This window comes from Anabrus simplex, chromosome 1, assembly GCF_040414725.1.
Source record: "Anabrus simplex isolate iqAnaSimp1 chromosome 1, ASM4041472v1, whole genome shotgun sequence".
NCBI lineage: Eukaryota > Metazoa > Arthropoda > Insecta > Orthoptera > Tettigoniidae > Anabrus > Anabrus simplex.
Window position 1 is genome coordinate 74,908,424 of NC_090265.1, and position 19,407 is coordinate 74,927,830.

Below are 19,407 nucleotides of genomic sequence, written 5' to 3' on the forward strand. Positions count from 1 at the left end.
TGCGTCCTTTTGGCAGCGTGTGGTCTGGCATTGTCGTGAAGCTGCATGACGCCCATTGAGAGACGTTTAGGTCGTTTTCTGTGAATTGGTACGCACACACTCTTCAGTGCGTCACCGTCGTTCCTCTGGTGAGGAAATCTACCATCTAGACCATACTCCCTACAGGCCTGACCTGGCACCCAGTGATTGGTAAGCGATTCAGTGACGATACTGCCGTTCTTCTTGGCGTCATGGCGTGGCTTCTTCTATGCCCGCATCGATGCCTCTGTGTACGGTTAAACACAAGTGCTTGGACAAAAGTGGTAAGTATGTTGAATATCAATATCTACCAGTGCCCTACTACTATATGCTTTGATAATATCATACTGTCTTCTGCCTATAAAATAAAGTCTCTCCGTGCGAACTCTTGTTACCCTATTAAACATGCCTTAGAACTGGGGGCCACCCAAAAATGTGTGTAAAGTAATAGTGCCATGTAACAAATTGTGAGAAGGAAGTGTTACCTAGCAACCGTGCAGGCTGTGACGTAAAGTACAGATGGATGGCCAGACAATGTTACCTAGCAACCGAGCAGGCTGACTGACAGACATATTTGTGATCATCTGATTTTTCCATATTGAAACTGGTCACCATTTTTCCTTGAAGCACCTTTATATGTGTATGTAAACTTTTCGTCAATGGAATAAGTTCGCCAACTCTTTTCCTGCGTGACTTTAAATTGACAAAAACTATCCATCAACCTTTATGTGCCTATCCATAATCAGTTAGTCCTCCCATATTCATTAAAGCATGCTTGGAAGAAAGCTACATATCCAGTTGAACGTGATCTCTTTGATGCTCCTGAAAATGTTGCCTGGGACACTGCACAAATGCATCATTCATCCAATTTGCTTATTGTCGCTTATACTTTTGCTTGATAGATTTCTGCGTCAAGACACACAGACGCGTCTAAGTATATACAAGGACATCTAAAATAAGTAGAATAATAATTATTTATAGTCGATTATATTATACCGATATTTGTCTAGGCTCATAGGTAAGTAAACACGTGTCGCGCCCCGAGGTGGTGCAGCTCTTCTCAGGTAGACCCCCAACGGAGGTAAAATACGGTACTTCGACCATTTTAACCACATCTCTGGAAGTGCCAGTAGTCGAACCCCAACCACCGAGGTTAGCAACTAATAGGACTAACTTTTACGCTGTGGAAGCCAACTCTAGGCTCATAAATGTATGTAATTACCGCTATGGGCAGCTCGTGCTCTGTTCGCCCGGAAAGACGTGGGTTCGAATCCCCGTCAGGAAGTCGTAAAATTTAAGAAACGAGATTTCCACTTCCGGAGGTGCATATGACCCTCCACTCCTCCAAGGGCCTTCATTGCCTGTACGGAGGTGACTTTGCTTTGCTATGGGCAGCTAAAATTGGCACAATAGGCGCTGATTGCAGCTGAACATTCCTTTGTATTTGACTTTTTACAATCACGCACTTCGGGAATGTTCCTTGTGAGTCTACTCTACGTTCACACACCCGAACTGATGCACCACCTAACTTCCAAGTCACGGCGTCGACTTCACTGTCGTGGGAACAGAAGCATATGGACAACCCACCAACTAACACTGCCAGTGCGGTTGGTGAGACATGAGAGATATAATTACTGCATTTTTATGGAATTACTAGCGAATGTACCCGTGCTTCGCTACGGTATTCTACATTGTATTCGAATATCGAAGTAAATAGTGTACATGCAGTAAATAAGATAGTTTTAAAATTGCATGTCTCTTAGCGTTATCCGAGAAAGAGCATGGGGAGGTCCCCGTACGTTTCCAATGTAAAGTGTTTGTTACGGATTTGTGATATAACGGCAGGCTCACTTGCCTACTGGCATTCACAATCAGGTTGGGAAGTTTACATTATAATTGCAGGCCCCATTGCCTACTATGCGGACAGAATCGATTTGGGGAGTTTTCGTTAAAATGGCAGCCCCCCTTTCCTACCTCCAGAGAGATTACAGTTTTTATTATAATAGCAGGCAATTACCCTACTATCACTCGAAATTGAGTTGTGCAGTTATCATTATAATGACAGGCCCCTTTTCCTACTGCCAGCCAGCGTACTGCCAGTCACACCAAGTTGGTGAGTTTCCATCAAAATAGCAGGCCACTATGCCTAATGCCAGTCACATTTTAGATGAGTACATTTCTTTATAATGGCGGGCACCCTTGCCTACTACCAAACACAATCGGGTAGGGGAGTTTTAAACAAAACTGCATGCTCACTTACCTTCTGCAAGTCAAATCGAGAAGGGAACTATTCATTACAATTGTAGGCCTTCCTTACTAATGACAGTTACACAGGAGTTGGAGAAGGAACCCTTTCCTACTGCCAGTCAAAGTCGGTGTGGGGAGTACTGATTACAATAGCAGACCGACCCTTTCTCGATCGCTAAATCGACATCAGTGAATATATATATAGATCGACATACGAAAGTATATGCGTGTTTACAATATTGAAGACCTTCATTTACAGATTAACTGCTACTAAACGTACGTCATATCGACAAAGGATTATACCATAAGACACGCCGGATTTAGTGGCCTAAATGGCTGGTCCAATGATATGTCATCTATTCTTGGGTCAGATTTAGAAACGTGGAACAGGGTAAAGGTTTTGTAAGATCATCTCACATTACATTACTTTTCGGATAATAATGTGACAGCTACATACGTAGCATTTGGCTCACATATGGCTACTGAGTGGGCCAATTTTCGTGAAGAGTTTGATGATTCTGTATTTCATATAAGTAATTGAAAGTGTGAATAATGCATGTGAAAATTCCAAATTGACTTAACATCGATTAATAGAGAAAAATCAAACGTAAAAGGGATACAGATACGGCATAAAGTCATAAGACCAAGGTTGTAGATCATTCCAAATTGAACGGAGATTGTGCAATCCGTTACGTGATAGGAATTTCCGAAGGTCTGCACCATCATTAAAATTGCCTGCATATTTCGATATTCTTCGGGGATAAAAAATGAAAAATTTAATGATATAGGATTTTTCATTCGTTACAGGCTAAAACGTATAATTTTGTCAAATTTCAATTATCTTCTTATTCTTCTGGCAGATTATGCCACAATGTGGATTTTGGGCGAGGCGGGTAAAAATTAGGACTTTCAGGAAATCAAAAATTATGGAGATTGTTATTATTACCCCTTAAACGGAAAGCTGTACGAAAATTTCGCCAAAATAGTCAGTGTAGAGGTACACAGTCGTTACGATTTGATTTATATAGATAAGGAATCTGCTCCATGTAAAACACCTTTTGGGCTATGTCCGCTGGACTTAACCTGCAAAAGTGACCATTCATGATATCTCCCTTATTAATCCTCCTGACGAAAAAATGCACATGAAAAAAAAGGTTTAGAGGTGGAATTCCATCAGGTTTGGTCGATTTCCAGTCAGGTTGGTCTTGTTCTGTATATATTGTGGAAGAGTAAAATCACCATTTCGGTTCCTTATAAACCGCCAGTCCATTCCGGAACATGAAATGTTATTTACGTTTAAAACCTACCTTTGGACAGGTGGATGCTAAATATAAATTTTGTTTCGAATGTCTTCAGTAGTTTTCAAGTTGTAAGGAATACGCTTTACACGCACCCGCTCGTGAGTTAAGTCCGATGGGACTTGTACAGAAAAACGGTCCTTTAATGATATCTCCCTTATTGATCCTCGTATCGAAATGATGCACATGAGAAAAAAAGATTTAGACATTAATTTCTACCAAGGTAGGTAGACTTCCATAAACTTTTGTTGTGTATATTTTTTGGAAGTGCAAAATCACTGTTTCGGTTTCGTATAAACCCCCAGTTAGTTCAGGGATTTAGAAACAATATTTGCCCTGAAACCTATCAAGGACAGGTGTATTCTAAATACGAATCTTGGTGGAAATGCATCCAGTAGTTTCTAGCATTCACGTACATACGGCGTAATTAAGGAAGAAAATAATACAGTTAAGAATGTTGAAACTAATAGAAAATGGATTATAACTGAGGACAGCCGGATAACGACAAATAAATAAATGCCGTGAGTTATGGATATAATAAAGCGCTAACAGAGGAGAAATTTAGGTTCAGTGATTCTTAGGTAAACAAATATGAAGATGACTAATGGTGTTATTACTTAATCTATTCGAGGGCGGTTATAACCTCCAACGATATTCCGCCAATATCCCGCAGATGAGCCGATTGATGCCTCTCTTGCCATCTACCCAAGGAACAACCACGAATTTAAAAGCATGATGAGGAAAATGGCAATACGTTACTTCCCTACTGGCATGCAGTCAGAGACGTTGCCATGGTAACCTGTAGGTTCGTTGTCGGTCTGTCGGTCACTAAATGCAGAGCATGATACCAGCAGAAAATTGTAAATTTCTCCGTCATGTGAAGAGTAAGGTAAATTATGAACATAACGAAAGTTGTTTATAATGAAGAGACGTTTCACGTACGGTAAACGAAGTTTACAGAAAATCAATAGTATAAGAGAAAATAGAGGAAAACCACTGTGGTTTTCCTATAAACACCCCGTCTATTCAAAGATTTTAAAATTATATGCATATCGGAACCTTTCCTGGGATGAGTATACTCTAAATATGAAGTTTGGCTGAGATCTATCCAGCCGTTTCGACGTGATGGTGGGAAAACCACTCTGGTTTTCCTATAAACCCCCGTCTATTCAAGGATTTTAAAATGATATGCATATCTAAACCTTCCCCGGGATTAGTATACTCTAAATACAATGTTTGGTTGAGATCCATCCAGCCGTTTCGACGTGATGGTGGAAAAACCATTCTGATTTTCCTATAAACCCACCATATATTCAAATATTTTAAAATGATATGCATATGGAAAACTTCCCCGCGATGAGTATCCTCTAAATATGAAGTTTGGTTGAGATCTATCCAGCCGTTTCGACGTGATGGTGGAAAAACCATTCTGGTTTTCCTATAAACCCCCTGTCTATTCAAGGATTTTAAAATGATATGCATATCAAAACCTTCTCCGGGATGAGTATACCCTAAATATGAAGTTTGGTTGAGATCTATCCAGCCGTTTCGACGTGATGGTGGAACAGACAAACAGACAGACAAACAGAAACAATTTTATTTATATAGATTTTTACACTCGTTCTTCACCCCCTTTCCATCCCCGCCCAAAGGAGTCCTATGAGTCCCTTACACAACAGTATATTTTTTTCCCAGATATTAAGTCTTATTTGTACCTATTTTGGTTGACAGCTATGCCCAAACGTACATGCATAATCTCACTGCTCTAGAATCCTGGAGCTGACGTTGCCATGGTTACGGCAGTTCATTTCTTTATCCGATTCCTAGAGCAGGGGTAGTGTGGTGCCAATATCTCCGTAACGGTTGGTTTTAGGGCCTTAAAACATGGTTTTCGGGCCCGTAGGGCTTACCGAGTTTTGTTCTTTGCGTCAAGAGGATTAAATTGAGCTTTGTCTCGTCCTTATACGACAAATTCGATATTTTGCCTATAATAGTATAAGAGAAAATGGAGGAAAACCGTTTTTCCTATAAAACCCCCGTCTTTTCAAAGATTTTAAAATGATATGCATATCGAAACCTTCCCCGGGGTCAGTATACTCTAAATATGAAGTTTGGTTGAGATCTATCCAGCCGTTTCGACGTGATGGTGGAACAGACAAACAGACAGACAAACAGACAAACAGAAACAATTTTATTTATATAGATAGACTAGCAAATGTACCCGTGCTTCGCTACGGTATTCTGCATTGTATACGAATATTGAAGTAAATACTGTACATGCAGTAAATAAGATTGTTTTAAAATAGCATGTCTCTTAGCGTCATCCGAGAAACAATATGCAGAGGTCCCCATACGTTGTTTCCAGTGTAAAGTGCTTGTTACGGATTTGTGATGATAACGACAGGCTCACTTCCCTACTGCGATTCACAATCGAGTTGGGAAGTTTACATTATAATTGCAGGCCCCATTGCCTACTGCGCGGTCACAATCTATTTGGGGAGTTTCCGTTACAATTGCAGGCCCCCTTTCCTACCTCCAGACATATTACAAATTGAAGAGTTTTTATTATAATGGCAGGAAACTTCCCTACAACCAGTCAAAATTGAGTTGTGCAGTTATCATTATAATGATAGGCCCCTTTTCCAACTGCCAGCCAGCTTCCTGCCAGTCACACCAAGTTGATGAGTTTCCATCAAAATAGCAGGCCAGTATGCCTAATGCCAGTCACATTTTAGATGGGTACATCTGTTTATAACTGCGGGAACGCTTGCCTACAGCCAAAGACTGTATGCTGCATGCTCCCTTGCCTTCTGAAAGTCAAATCGAGAAGTGAATTATTCATTACAATGGTAGGCCTGCCTCATTAATGCCAGTTACACAGGAATTGGAGAAGGACTCCATTCCTACTGCCAGTCATAGTCGGTGTGCGGAGTACTGATTACAATAGCAGACACACCCTTTCTCGATCGCTACAAAATCGACATCAGTGAATATATATAGTTCGACATACGAAAGTATGTGCTTGTTTACAATATTGCAGACCTTCATTTACAGATTAACTGCTTCTAAACGGTACATCATATCGAGAAAAGATTGTACCATAAGACGCCGGATTTAGCGGCCTAAATTGCTGGTCATATGATATCTCATCTATTCATGGGTCAGATTGAGTTAGAAACTTGGGTAAAATTTGTGTAAGATTATCTCACATTGCATTGCTTTTCGGATAATTAAGTGACAGCTACATACATAGCATTTGGCTCACATATGGCTACTGGGTGGACCAATTTTCGTGTAGAGTATGATGATTCTATCTTTCCTCTAAGTGATGGAAGGTATGAATTATGTGAAAAGTACTACTTTACTTAAGATCGAGAAATAGAGAAAAGTCAAACGTAAAATGGATATAAATACGACAAAAAGTCGTACGACCAAGGTTGTAGATCACTCCAAATTGAACGGGGATTGTGCCATCCGTTATGTGATGATACTTCCCGAAGGTCTGCACCATCATTAAAATTGCCTCCATATTTCGATATTCTTCGGGATAGAAAGGGAAAAATTTAAAGCTCTTGGAAGTTTTCCGCCCGTTACAGGCTAAGTCGTAAAATTTTGCCAAATTTCAGTTTTCTTTCTCGACTGGCAGATTATGCCGCAATCTGGGTTTTCAGTGAGAAGTGTAAAAAGTAGAACTTTCAAGATACTAAACCAAAAAATATGCAGATGATCATTATTACCCCTTAAGCGTGTAGCTGTACGAAAATTTCGACAAAATAGTCTATGTACAGGCACACAGTAGTTACGATTTTATTTACATAGATAAATAAGGAACCTGCTCCACGTACAACACCTTTGGGCTATATCCGCTGGACTTAACCGGAAAAACGGACCGTTTATGATATCTCCCTTATTAATCCTCCTGTCGAAAAAATGCACATGAAAAAAAGTTTTAGAGATGGAATTCCATCATGTTTGGTCGATTTCCAGTCAGGTTGGTCTTGTACTGTATATATTCTGGAAGAGTAAAATCACCATTTCGGTTCCCTATAAACCGCCAGTCCATTCCGGGAACATGAAATGTTATTGACGATTAACACCTACCGTTGGACAGGTGGATGTTAATATAAAGTTTGACTCAAATATCTTCAGTAGTTTTCAAGTTGTAAAACATACGCTTTACACGCACCCGCTCTTGAGTTAAGTCCGGTGGGACTTGTACCGGAAAACGGTCCGTTAATGATATCTCCCTTATTAATCCTCGTATTGAAATGATGCACATGAGGAAAAAGGCCTAGAAATGAATTTCCATTACGGCAGCTAAATTTACATTAAGTTTGGTTGCAAAATGACGGTTTCGGTTTCGTATAATCCCCCAGTCAATTCAGGGATTCAGAAACAATACTTGCCCTAAAACCTACCAAAGGACAGATGGATTCTAAATATCAAGTCTGGTGGAAATATATCCAGTAGTTTCCAAGTTTTAGACAAACAGACAAACAAACAAACAGACAGACACCAAAACAGAATATATGCAGATGGTCATTATTACACCTGAAACGGATAACTGTACGGAAATTTCGCCAAAATTGTCAATGTACAGACATACTCTAGAAGTGTAGACCTTTATTTCGATAGTTACTGCTTTGCAACTGTACGACGTATCTACAAACGGACTTCACCATCAGACGCCCCTTTCAGTGCTCTACATGGTTGGTCCTATGACATCTTCTCGTATCTCCTTTATTTATGGGTTAGATTGAGTTAGAGTCATTGAATGGGGTGAAATCTTGTACAGTTTTTGAATGCTACTTTATATTTTTGATTCTCATGTGACAGCTAGACTCATAAAATTTGGCTATAACATTGCCAATGGTCATGTCAATGTGCGTGCCGAATGTCATGATTCTACCTTTCCTATAAGTGTGCCAAATGATAACATATACGTGTAAAAGTACAAAATCAACTTGTGTTTAATGTATTAGGGATAGAAATACGACGAAAAGTCACAGGACAAAAGTTGTAGATCTCTCCAAAATGAAACGCAATTTGCTTTGTGACTTTTGATACGACTTACTGATTAGCCACCAATTACCCCGAAACGAAGGTCTGCACCGCCGTTAAAATTGCATCCATATTTCGGAATTTTCCTGGGCCAGAAGTTATACATTTGCATAGCTTAGAATATTTCCTCAAAGGAAAGAGTGTACAGCATTCGGGATTAGCACTCGCATACATACGTGGTAATTAAGGAAGAAAGTAATACAGTTTAGTAAGTTGAAATTAATAGAAAATAGATTATAACAGAGGACATCCGGATGACGACAAATATATAAATACCAAGTGAATGTATTGGAAAATCAAATGCTCCTCAATAAATTATGCCGGAGTGAGTTATGGATATAAGAAAGCGGTAATCGGAGAGAAATTTAGGCGCAGGGATTCTTAGGTAATCAGATAAGAAGATGAATATTTGTGTTATTACTTATGCTATTCGAGGACGGTTATAACCTCCAATGATATTCCGCCAATATCCCGCAGAATGGCCGATTGACGACTCTCTTGCTTTCTACCCAAGGAACAACCACGAATTTAAAGGAATGATGAGGAAAATGACAATACGTTACTTCCCTGCTGGCAAGCAGTCAGAGACGTTGCCATGGTAACCCATATATTCGTTATCGCTCTGTCGGTCCCTCAATGCCGAGCATGGTATCGGCAGAAAATAGTAAATTTCTCCGTCATTTGAAGAGTAAGGTAAATTATGAACACAACGAAAGTTGTTTGTGATGAAGAGACCTTTCACATACGGTCCACAGAGTTTGCAGAAAATCAATAGTATAAGAGAAAATGGAGGAAGACCGTTGTGGTTTTCCTATAGACCCCCGTCTTTTCAAAGATTTTAAAATGATATGCATATCGAAACCTTCCCCGGGGTGAGTATACTCTAAATATGAAGTTTGGTTGAGATCTATCCAGCCCTTTCGACGTGATGGTGGAACAAACAAACATTTTTATTCTTTTTATTTTGCTAGTTGCTTTACGTCGCACCGACACAGATAGGTCTTATGGCGACGATGGGACAGGGAAGGGATAGGAGTTGGAAGGAATCGGCCGTGGCCTTAATTAAGGTACAGCCCCAGCATTTGCCTGGTGTGAAAATGGGAAACCACGGAAAACCATTTTCAGAGCTGCCGACAGTGGGGTTCGAACCTACTATCTCCCGAACACTGGATATTGGCCGCACTTAAGCCAAACAAACAAACAAACAAACAAACAAACAAACAAACAAACAGACAAACAGAAACGAACAACTTTATTTATAAGATTATTTTTATACCACTCCCCTCGCCCCCTGCCAAAAGGGTGCTAGGGGTGTCTTACCCTCACGCGGTTTGTCTCCTGATACTAATTGATAAGTGTACCACGTTTGGTGAAATTGCTCCAGTGGTTTAGGAGGAGATGTGTCATATACACACCCACACCCACACACCCACGCACACACATACATCAATTTTTATATATAGTAAGAAGAAGAAGATAATATTTTTATATGTAGTTTTTCGATTAATTTTATATCTCACCCCCTTCGCTCCCCACTTGGATTTGCAAAAAATCCGGAGTAATACTATTCATCTCAGAGACCCTGAAATCTATGGATTCGAAACTGTTTTTAATTATTTCTATATCTCACCCCACCCCCCCCCCACCCTTTGCTCCCAACCTAAAAGGGGGCTGGATTTTAAAAAAATTCTAGAGTATCACTTTTCAACTCAGCGACCCCGAAAACTATGAATTCGACACTATTCTCGATTATTATTGTAACTACCACCCCCCTGACCCTCTCCCTTAAGGGCGCTAGGGATGGCTTACCCCCCACAGTGATCGTCTCCCGATAGTAAGTGATTCGTGTACCAAGTTTGGTTGAAATTGCTCCAGTGGTTTAGTTGGAGATGTGTCATTTACACACACACTTCCATTTCTATATATAGTAAGATTTTTACACTCGTTCTTCACCCCCTTTCCATCCCCGCCCAAAGGAGTCCTATGAGTGCCTTACACAACAGTATATTTTTTTCCCAGATATTAAGTCTTATTTGTACCTATTTTGGTTGACAGCTATGCCCAAACGTACATGCATAATCTCACTGCTCTAGAATCCTGGAGCTGACGTTGCCATGGTTACGGCAGTTCATTTCTTTATCCGATTCCTAGAGCAGGGGTAGTGTGGTGCCAATATCTCCGTAACGGTTGGTTTTAGGGCCTTAAAACATGGTTTTCGGGCCCGTAGGGCTTACCGAGTTTTGTTCTTTGCGTCAAGAGGATTAAATTGAGCTTTGTCTCGTCCTTATACGACAAATTCGATATTTTGCCTATAATAGTAAAAGAGAAAATGGAGGAAAACCGTTTTTCCAATAAAACCCCCGTCTTTTCAAAGATTTTAAAATGATATGCATATCGAAACCTTCCCCGGGGTCAGTATACTCTAAATATGAAGTTTGGTTGAGATCTATCCAGCCGTTTCGACGTGATGGTGGAACAGACAAACAGACAGACAAACAGACAAACAGAAACAATTTTATTTATATAGATTGCGCAAAAATTATATGATATATGACGGAAGTCTGAGTTTAAACCAATCCAATATGAGTTAGAGATATTATGAAATATGTCATGCTTATAAATTTGATAAATGCTAAAAATATTTCGTTTCAGTATTGTGGTGAATGTAGTTTCTTTCCCTTTTCTTTCTTTCTTTCTTTCTTTCTTTCTTTCTTTCTTTCTTTCTTTCTTAACCCGTTTACTCTCATTCATCCAATTTGCTTATTGTTGCTTATACTTTTGTTACCAAGGGTGATGTTCAATAAATTTCCAATTTCTTTGAAATCATTTAGGAAAAGGCTAGGAAAGCAACAGATAGGGAATCTGCCACCTGGGCGACTGCCCTAAATGCAGATCAGTATTGATTGATTGATTGATTGATTGATTGATTGATTGATTGATTGATTGATTGATTGATTGATTGATTGATTGATTGATTGATTGATTGATTGATTGATTGATTGATTGAGGGTTGGTTCTTTCCCCGGACTCAATGAGGGATCGCGTCTCTACCGCCTCAAGGGCAGTGTCCTAGAGCGTGAGATTTTGGGTCGGGGATACAACTGGGGAGGACGACCAGTACCTCGTCAAGGTGGTCTCACCTGCTATGCTGAACAGGGAGATTGTAGAGGGATGGGAAGTTTCGAAGGGATAGACAAGGAAGAGGAAGAGAGTGGCCCTAGCCTTAAGTCAGGTACCATACCGACATTTGCCTGGAGGAAAAGTGAGAAACAACGCAAAACTACTTCTAGGATGGCTGTGGTGGGAATCGGACCACCTCTACTCAGTTGACCTTCCGAGGCTGAGTGGACCCCGTTCCAACCCTCGTACAACTTTTCAAATTTCGCGGCAGAGCCGGAAATCGAACCCGGGCCTCAGGGTTTGGCAGTTAAATACACTAACCACTACACCACAGAGACGGACAAATTTCTTTTACTCTAGTAAAGAAAGTCGGATTTTAGCTTAGTTTTGTTTGGGTGGCAATCGAAGGTTATTCTCAGTCAAGATTTAAGCGACATTAACGTCGCGGTACAGTCTGAAAACCCAAATCCACATGGCACTACAGCCCTTGAAGGGCCTTAGCCTACCAACCGACCGCTGCTCAGCCCGAAGGCCTGCAGATTACGAGGTGTCGTGTGGTCAACACGACGAATCCTCTCGGCCGTTATTCTTGGCTTTGAGACCTGGGCCGCTATCACACCGTCAGATAGCTCCTCAATTGTAATCTCGTAGGCTGAATGGACCTCAAACCAGGCCTCAGGTCCAGGTAAAAATCCCTGACCTGGCCGGGAATCGAACCCGGGGCCTCCGGGTAAGAGGCAGGCACGCTACCCCTACACCACGGGGCCGGCACAGTCTGAAAACATTTTAAAATTATAACCAAATCAATTTCCAGCTATTGTTGCAGAGATACCCTAATAAACGGTATATTGAGACCATTTTGGCGCGTAATTGTTGGCAGGGCATTCTCACCACCATTGCTGCTGGACTTCATTCCACTCTTCCACGCATACGTGCTGAGAAAGTAATTGCCTTATATGAAGACAGTGTTGCATGCAAAGAGATGCATAATATAAGTTGTTATGAAAATCAAAAGAAAAGACAATAAATTCAGCCAGTCCTGATGAGGATGTAAGAGGAGACTTGTAATGGCTGAGAACAGCATTTTCTTCAAGGTTTGAACTCAAACCTGTTACGTAATTACCTCGCTGATGTTTCCTTTTTTTTCGACTTGTTTACTTCGCAATTAAGTTCTAAAAGTCTCCAGACTTGTTTCTTAAGGTTGTAAGCACGGAAGGCCTGCACAACTCACTGACCTCGACGAATGTCGAGCAGGTAGTGGTCATGGCACCGAGTGAGTTGGTAGAGACACGACAACAACCACACCAAACTCAATAAGTACACTGGGTGGAGGACCAAGATTGCCAATTTCATTAAGTGGAGTAACAACAACCACCACCACAACAACAACAAAACAAAACAACGACCAAACGAGTTGGCCGATCGGTTAGAAGTGCGCAGCTGTGATCTAGCATTTTGGAGATGGTAGGTTCGAACCCCCCTGTTGGCAGCCCTGAAGATGATTTTCCGCGGTTTCCCGTGTACACACTAGGCAATTTCTGGGGCTATAACTTAATTAAGGCCGGCCCCGTGGTGTAGGGGTAGCGTGCCTGCCTCATACCTGGAGGCCGCGGGTTCGATTCCCGGCCAGGTCAGGGATTTATACCTGACTTGAGGGCTGGTTCGAGGTCCACTCAGCCTACGTGATTAGAATTGAGGAGCGATCTGACGGTGAGATAGCGGCCCCGATCTAGAAAGCCAAGAATAACAGCCGAGAGGATTCGTCGTGCTGACCACACGACACCTCGTAATCTGCAGGCCTTCGGGCTGAGCAGCGGTCGGTTGGTAGGCCAAGGCCCTTCAAGGGCTGTAGTGCCATGGGGTTTGGTTTTGTAACTTAATTAAGGCCACGGCTACTTCCTCCCCATTCCTAGCCCTCTCCTATCCCTTCGGCGCTATAATACCTATCTGCATCCGTGCGACGTAAAGCAACTTGCAAAAAAAAACATAGTTATGGCACTTTATGTCGGTTATCCATGCTATCTGGTCTGTGGCAGAGTCACTTCACCTAGTAACTGACCCATTTCCTTTCTATAATTATATTTTTAATGTTAAAAGCATTTCTTAGAAGACAAAGTAGGGGTGCGAACGTAAAATCAAACAATTTCCTCAATAGTGCCCAAAGTTTAAGGGCTAAAGGGTCCGGAAATATTTCAAATTTTGAGTCTCGGATAGCTCCATGAAACTTTAAAAAAAAAATCGAAAATCACTTCCGGCCTAAATGCAGTTGCGGAAAAATTGAAATCTTATCCAAATTAACTTATTTACATAATTCTTTCTGTTATGTGTTCCTTGCTTCAATACCCTCAGGCATTTTTTGATTTTTGAAAAATGTTCACACCGAATGTGGTTATAAGGGCTTAGGTGAAACTCTGCATTAACTCACATTAGCGCTCGTAGTGGTGCTTAAGTGAAACAATGAATTCACTCATATTAGCGCTCGTAGTGGTGCTTAAGTGAAACAATGAATTGACTCATATTAGCGCTCGTAGTGGTAGAAAAAGACAAACTGCTAATCTAATAGACCGGATAACGATGATTAAGAAAAGAATGGTAATTGTTAGGAATAAATAAAGAATATATTCTCATACTTTATTATATTCTATTTCCCTTAAGTTCGTAGCTCACATTCCTAGGACGTTTTCAACATTGAGTTGCTTGCCTGAGGAGCTTAAACTGTGGATTTTTTTTTTTTTTTTTTTACTAGTTGCCTTACGTCGCACCGACACAGATCGCTTTTATGGCGACGATGGGATAGGAAAGGCCTAGGCATGGGAAGGAAGTGGCCCTGGTCTTAATTAAGGTATAGCCCCAGCATTTGTCCGGTGTGAAAATGGGAAACTACGGAAAACCATCTTCAGAACTGTCAACAGTCGGGTTCGAACCCACTATCTCCCGGATGCAGTATCACTGCTGCTCACCCCTAACCGCACGGCCAACTCATCCGGTCTCTATGATTATATACCGGCTATACACCGGTAGCGTAATTAAATGAACCACCCACTTTCTAAGCAAAACTTTGTGGGGTGGAACAGCGGGACAGTGTGTTGATATGTATAAGTTCCCGCATGAAAGAAACTTGCGTCAATAATTATATTGAAACTAAAAAAAAAAAAAAAAAAAAAAAAACATTTATCAGTATACTTTACGCACTTCTGCGTCTTTTAAAATCTAATAATGAAATGTTATTGGTTCAACTAACTTTTCTTTTCCTTATGCATTTTGATGATGCCGAGGTGTCGAAATTTTGATTCCAAAGAAATTTTGCGTGCCAGAATATGTACCTTCACTAGGATGAAGTTCTTGAAAAAATTACACCGGATTGAGTAGGAATTTAACGCACGAACTTGAATTCAGACTGCCAGCAGACTGAGCTACTCTGCCCGGCACTTTCATAAAATATATAATAGGGATTACAGGGGCGTTAAACACATTCTACTTCTTCTACCTCAAATTATTATTATTATTATTATTATTATTATTATTATTATTATTATTATTATTATTATTATTATTATTATTATTATTATTATTATTATTATTATTATTATTATTATTATTATTATTATTTGCATATGGACCCGTTGGATCACGCAGTGCTTTTGTGATTCGCCTTTCTGGTCTTCCATACGGCATTCATTCTTTGTCCGTGGGTTCACCTCCTTTCTTCAGTCTACTTGGTTCCTGGTCTCCTTGGGACTTCATTCTCTTGCTGTACTATCCAACTGCTTACTTTTTTAACCCTGACAGTAATACGTCTTATCGCTTTAGTTACACCACACGTCACGAAGACATGTCACTCAAAGCCTATTATTTAACCTTACGTTTAGGTGGGCGTTATGCTCTATAAATAGTTCGCATCAATTGCAAGTTTTATTGAATTCGTTCATTTTAATTTACAAGGAAATGGAACGATTGAAAAAGTAAAATAATTGCTTCAGCTAGCACATCTATATTAACATTTGATATTGAACAATTTAAAAATTTTCGTTGTAGGAAACTACGTCTGAATTTGATATAGGCAAACGAGAAAAACCGCGCTAGATGGCGCTCATTCGCACAACACGTCGGAAAGTCGTATGGTGTAATTGTCAGTGTAAAAGAACAGATTGTCCGCCTCTGTGGTGTAGTGGTTAGCGTGATTTGCTGCCACCCCTGGAGATCCGGGTTCGATTCCCGGCTCTGCCACGACATTTGAAAAGTGGTACGAGGACTGGAACGGGGTCCACTCAGCTTCGGGAGGTCATCTGAGTAGAGGTGGGTTCGATTCCCACCTCAGCCATCCTGGAAGTGGTTTCCCGTGGTTTCCCACTTCTCCTCCAGGCAAATGCCGGGATGGTACATAACTTAAGGCCACGGCCGCTTCCTTCTCACTTCCTTGCCTGTCCCACCCAATCTTCCCATTCCCTTCAAAAAGCCCCTGTTCAACATAGCAGGTGAGGTTGTCTGGGCGAGGTACTGGACATTCTCCGCGGTTGTATCCCCGACCCAAAGTCTGAATCTCCAGGACATTGCCCTTGAGGCGGTAGAGGTGGGATCCCTCGCTGAGTCCGAGGGAAAAACTGACCCTGGAGGGTAAAGAGATTACGAACGAACGAAAGAACAGATTTCTGACAAATATTTCTGATATATCTATCTGGGCTCCCTACATATCCTTTTTGACTTGTTGGATCCATGGTAGACTCTTCAGTTTTCTGCAGTATGACATGTTCTTGCGTGAGAGCCTTGTTGGGAGTCTGTCCACAAAATTTCAATCTTCGTTTTCTAATATCTGCTGCCAGGTTCGACATGTTCTCTGATGCTTTACGGAATTTCAGTCTTTATCCGTCTTCAGTTTTTCTGGACCAAGAACTTTGCTTATGACTTATCGTTCTTCTCTCAAAATGTTCTATTGAGTAACGGAGGGGCTGCCTGGCCGAGGCGGTAAAGGCGTGCTCGGTTCGACCGGAAAGACGTGGGTTCGAATCCACGTCAGGAAGTCGTAAAATTTAAGAAACGAGATTTCCACTTCGGGAGGTACATATGGCCCTAAGGTTCACTCAGCTTACACCAAAAATGAGTACCATGTTAATTCCTGGGGGCAAAGGCGGGCGTAGAGCTAACCACTCTATCCCATCACGTGCCGAGGTTAACAATGGTGGAAACCTTTACCTTTCACTCCTCCAAGGGTCTTCATGGTGGAAAACTTTACCTCTCACTCCTCCAAGGGCCTTCATGGCCTGTACGGAGGTGACTTTGCTATTGAGTACCAGCTTTTCGCTCGCGTATAGAACTTCGCGTTTGTAGACGTGCATGGTCTCCAGTACGCTCTCTTAAGTTTCAGTAGGCGAACTTCTGTGCTTTCTTTTCTAACCCTTTGGTTCTACAATTTCACCAATATATTTTTAAGTGTAAGTGTAAGGGTATATTCTGACCGAAGGTAGGTCCGAACCTCCGCAGAGGTGTGCTTGAGGCGGAGTTTACGTACGGTAGAGTGGCCAGTTCGTTTCCGCTTCTCCATTCCCTTACCACCGCCAACAGCGCGTGGCAACTCATCCTAATCTTGACCACGCCCAATGTTGCTTAACTTCAGAGATCTCACGGGATCCGGCTACGGCCCTTGGCTGTTTTGAAGTGTGGAACCCGTTTAATCTGCCCATATTTTGTGTTTAGTTCCTGAATGTTGAATCTAGTAGACTACAATTTAACGTAGTCTTCTTATGAAATTTGTAGCCCAACTTTCTCAGCACATTTCTTGATGACTGCGATTATTATTATTATTATTATTATTATTATTATTATTATTATTATTATTATTATTAAAATAACAATCGAGTTAGTATATTTACGTGAATGCTGCTACAGTGAATGTAACCGCGGGACCTCCACTTCTACCTGGGATCTGAACCGCAGGAACGAAAAATTAATTTAAAGAAACCCATATGTTGCCTATGGCCGAATTAGTAATCTTGGTCGCCTCAGTGAAAACCCGGTGTCGATTGCAATGGAATACCACATCCAGCAATAATACAAACAGCACTAGAAAAAACGATAACAACAAAAACAATTTTTTTTTCCAAATTGTTTAACGCCGCACTAGCTTATCGAAGGTTTTCGGCGACAGAGATGAGGAAAAAGGCTGGGATTGGGAAGGTAGCGGTCGTGGCCTTAGTTAAGTTACGGCACAGCTCTATCACTTGCCTAGTGTGAACATGAGAAAACGCGGAAATCCATCTTCGGGACTGCCAACGGTAAGATTCGAACCCATTATCTTCCGAATGCATGCTCACAGCCTCACGACACTAACCTCGCGGCCAATTCGCTCGGTATATTATTATTATTATTATTAATAATTATTAATTATTAATATTATTTTTATAATAATAACAATAATAATAATAATAATAATAATAATAATAATAATAATAATAATAATAATAATAATACAGGTTTTATGTCTCACTACAAAGAAAATGTTTCATACTTTGGGCTGAGAAAACTTGGAAGCAACGAGTCGAGCTACCCTACTAATCTGTTCGGGGGTTCGATTCCCCCTCAGCCATCCTCGAAGTGGTTTTCCGTGGTTTCCCACTTCTTCTCCAGCCAAACGCTGGGATAGTACCTTACTTAGGGCCACGGCAACTTCTTTCCCTCTTCCTTGTCTATCCCTTACAACCTTCCCATCCCCCACAAGACCCCTGTTCATCATAGCAGGTGAAGCCGTCTGTCTGGGCGAGGTACTGGTCCTTCTGCCTAGTTGTATTCCAGAGCAAATGTCTCAAGATTCAGAACAACGCTCATGAGGTGCTAGAGGTGGGCCATCGCTGAGTCCGGAGAAAAAACTAACCCTGAAGGCTTAACGGATTAAATAAATAAATAAATAAATAAATAAATAAATAAATAAATAAATAAATAAATAAATAAATAAATAAATAAAATAAAAATAATACATTAAAATTGCTGACGATCAAGGATGCCTTTGGCAAGAAAAATTAGTCATTAACATGTTTTATCGTCGTTTTCTTACAAACGAAGTTAGGACCGCTCTAAGTATACACTAATTCTGTTACGCCAGTCTCTACTGGCATTATGGTTATTTAACCCACTCGCTACTGGAGTTTAACAATTACTGTTCTCGCACTTGATATTTCTGAATAATCATTTATATTACTATTATTATTTTCACCATTATGACCATGACCAACATTGCCTTGGGTTTTGATACGTCAACCATGGAGCAGCGATTTATTACTGATTAAATTATCGTATAGTCTAAGAGTATTAATCATAAAAGTTTTACGATCTTACACTTAGGGAATAATTGTTTTCTGAAATGACTGAAATGGTCATACATCTGACGCAACTAATGTCATTACCTTTTTATTGATAAGGCAGGTTAAAGTCCAGCCGTTAACAGCTCATGATTGCACATGATGTACATTTTGAAGATGTACATGGGCCATAACTCACAGTGAGTATAATCCTACTTCATCTCGCTACCTTTATGTTTCTGAGAAAAGAGATTCTGTGGTGTAAACATTAGTGTGATTAGCTGCCAACACCCCCCCCCCCCTCCCGGAGGCCTGGGTACGATTCCCACCTCAGTCATCCTCGAAGTGGTTTTCAGTGTTTTCCCACTTCTCCT

At 40.9% G+C, this 19,407-nt stretch overlaps 1 protein-coding gene across 2 annotated transcripts in view; it reads left to right on the forward strand.

The window, feature by feature from the left end:
* Nucleotides 1–212: 212 nt before the first annotated feature.
* Nucleotides 213–19,407, forward strand: part of LOC137497047 (uncharacterized) — a 143,580-nt gene continuing 124,385 nt past the window's right edge. For both annotated transcript variants that reach the window (XR_011017621.1, XM_068225624.1), the window contains exon 1: nt 213–302. The gene's annotated coding sequence lies outside the window, so the exon portion shown is untranslated. The remainder of the gene's footprint in view (nt 303–19,407) is intronic.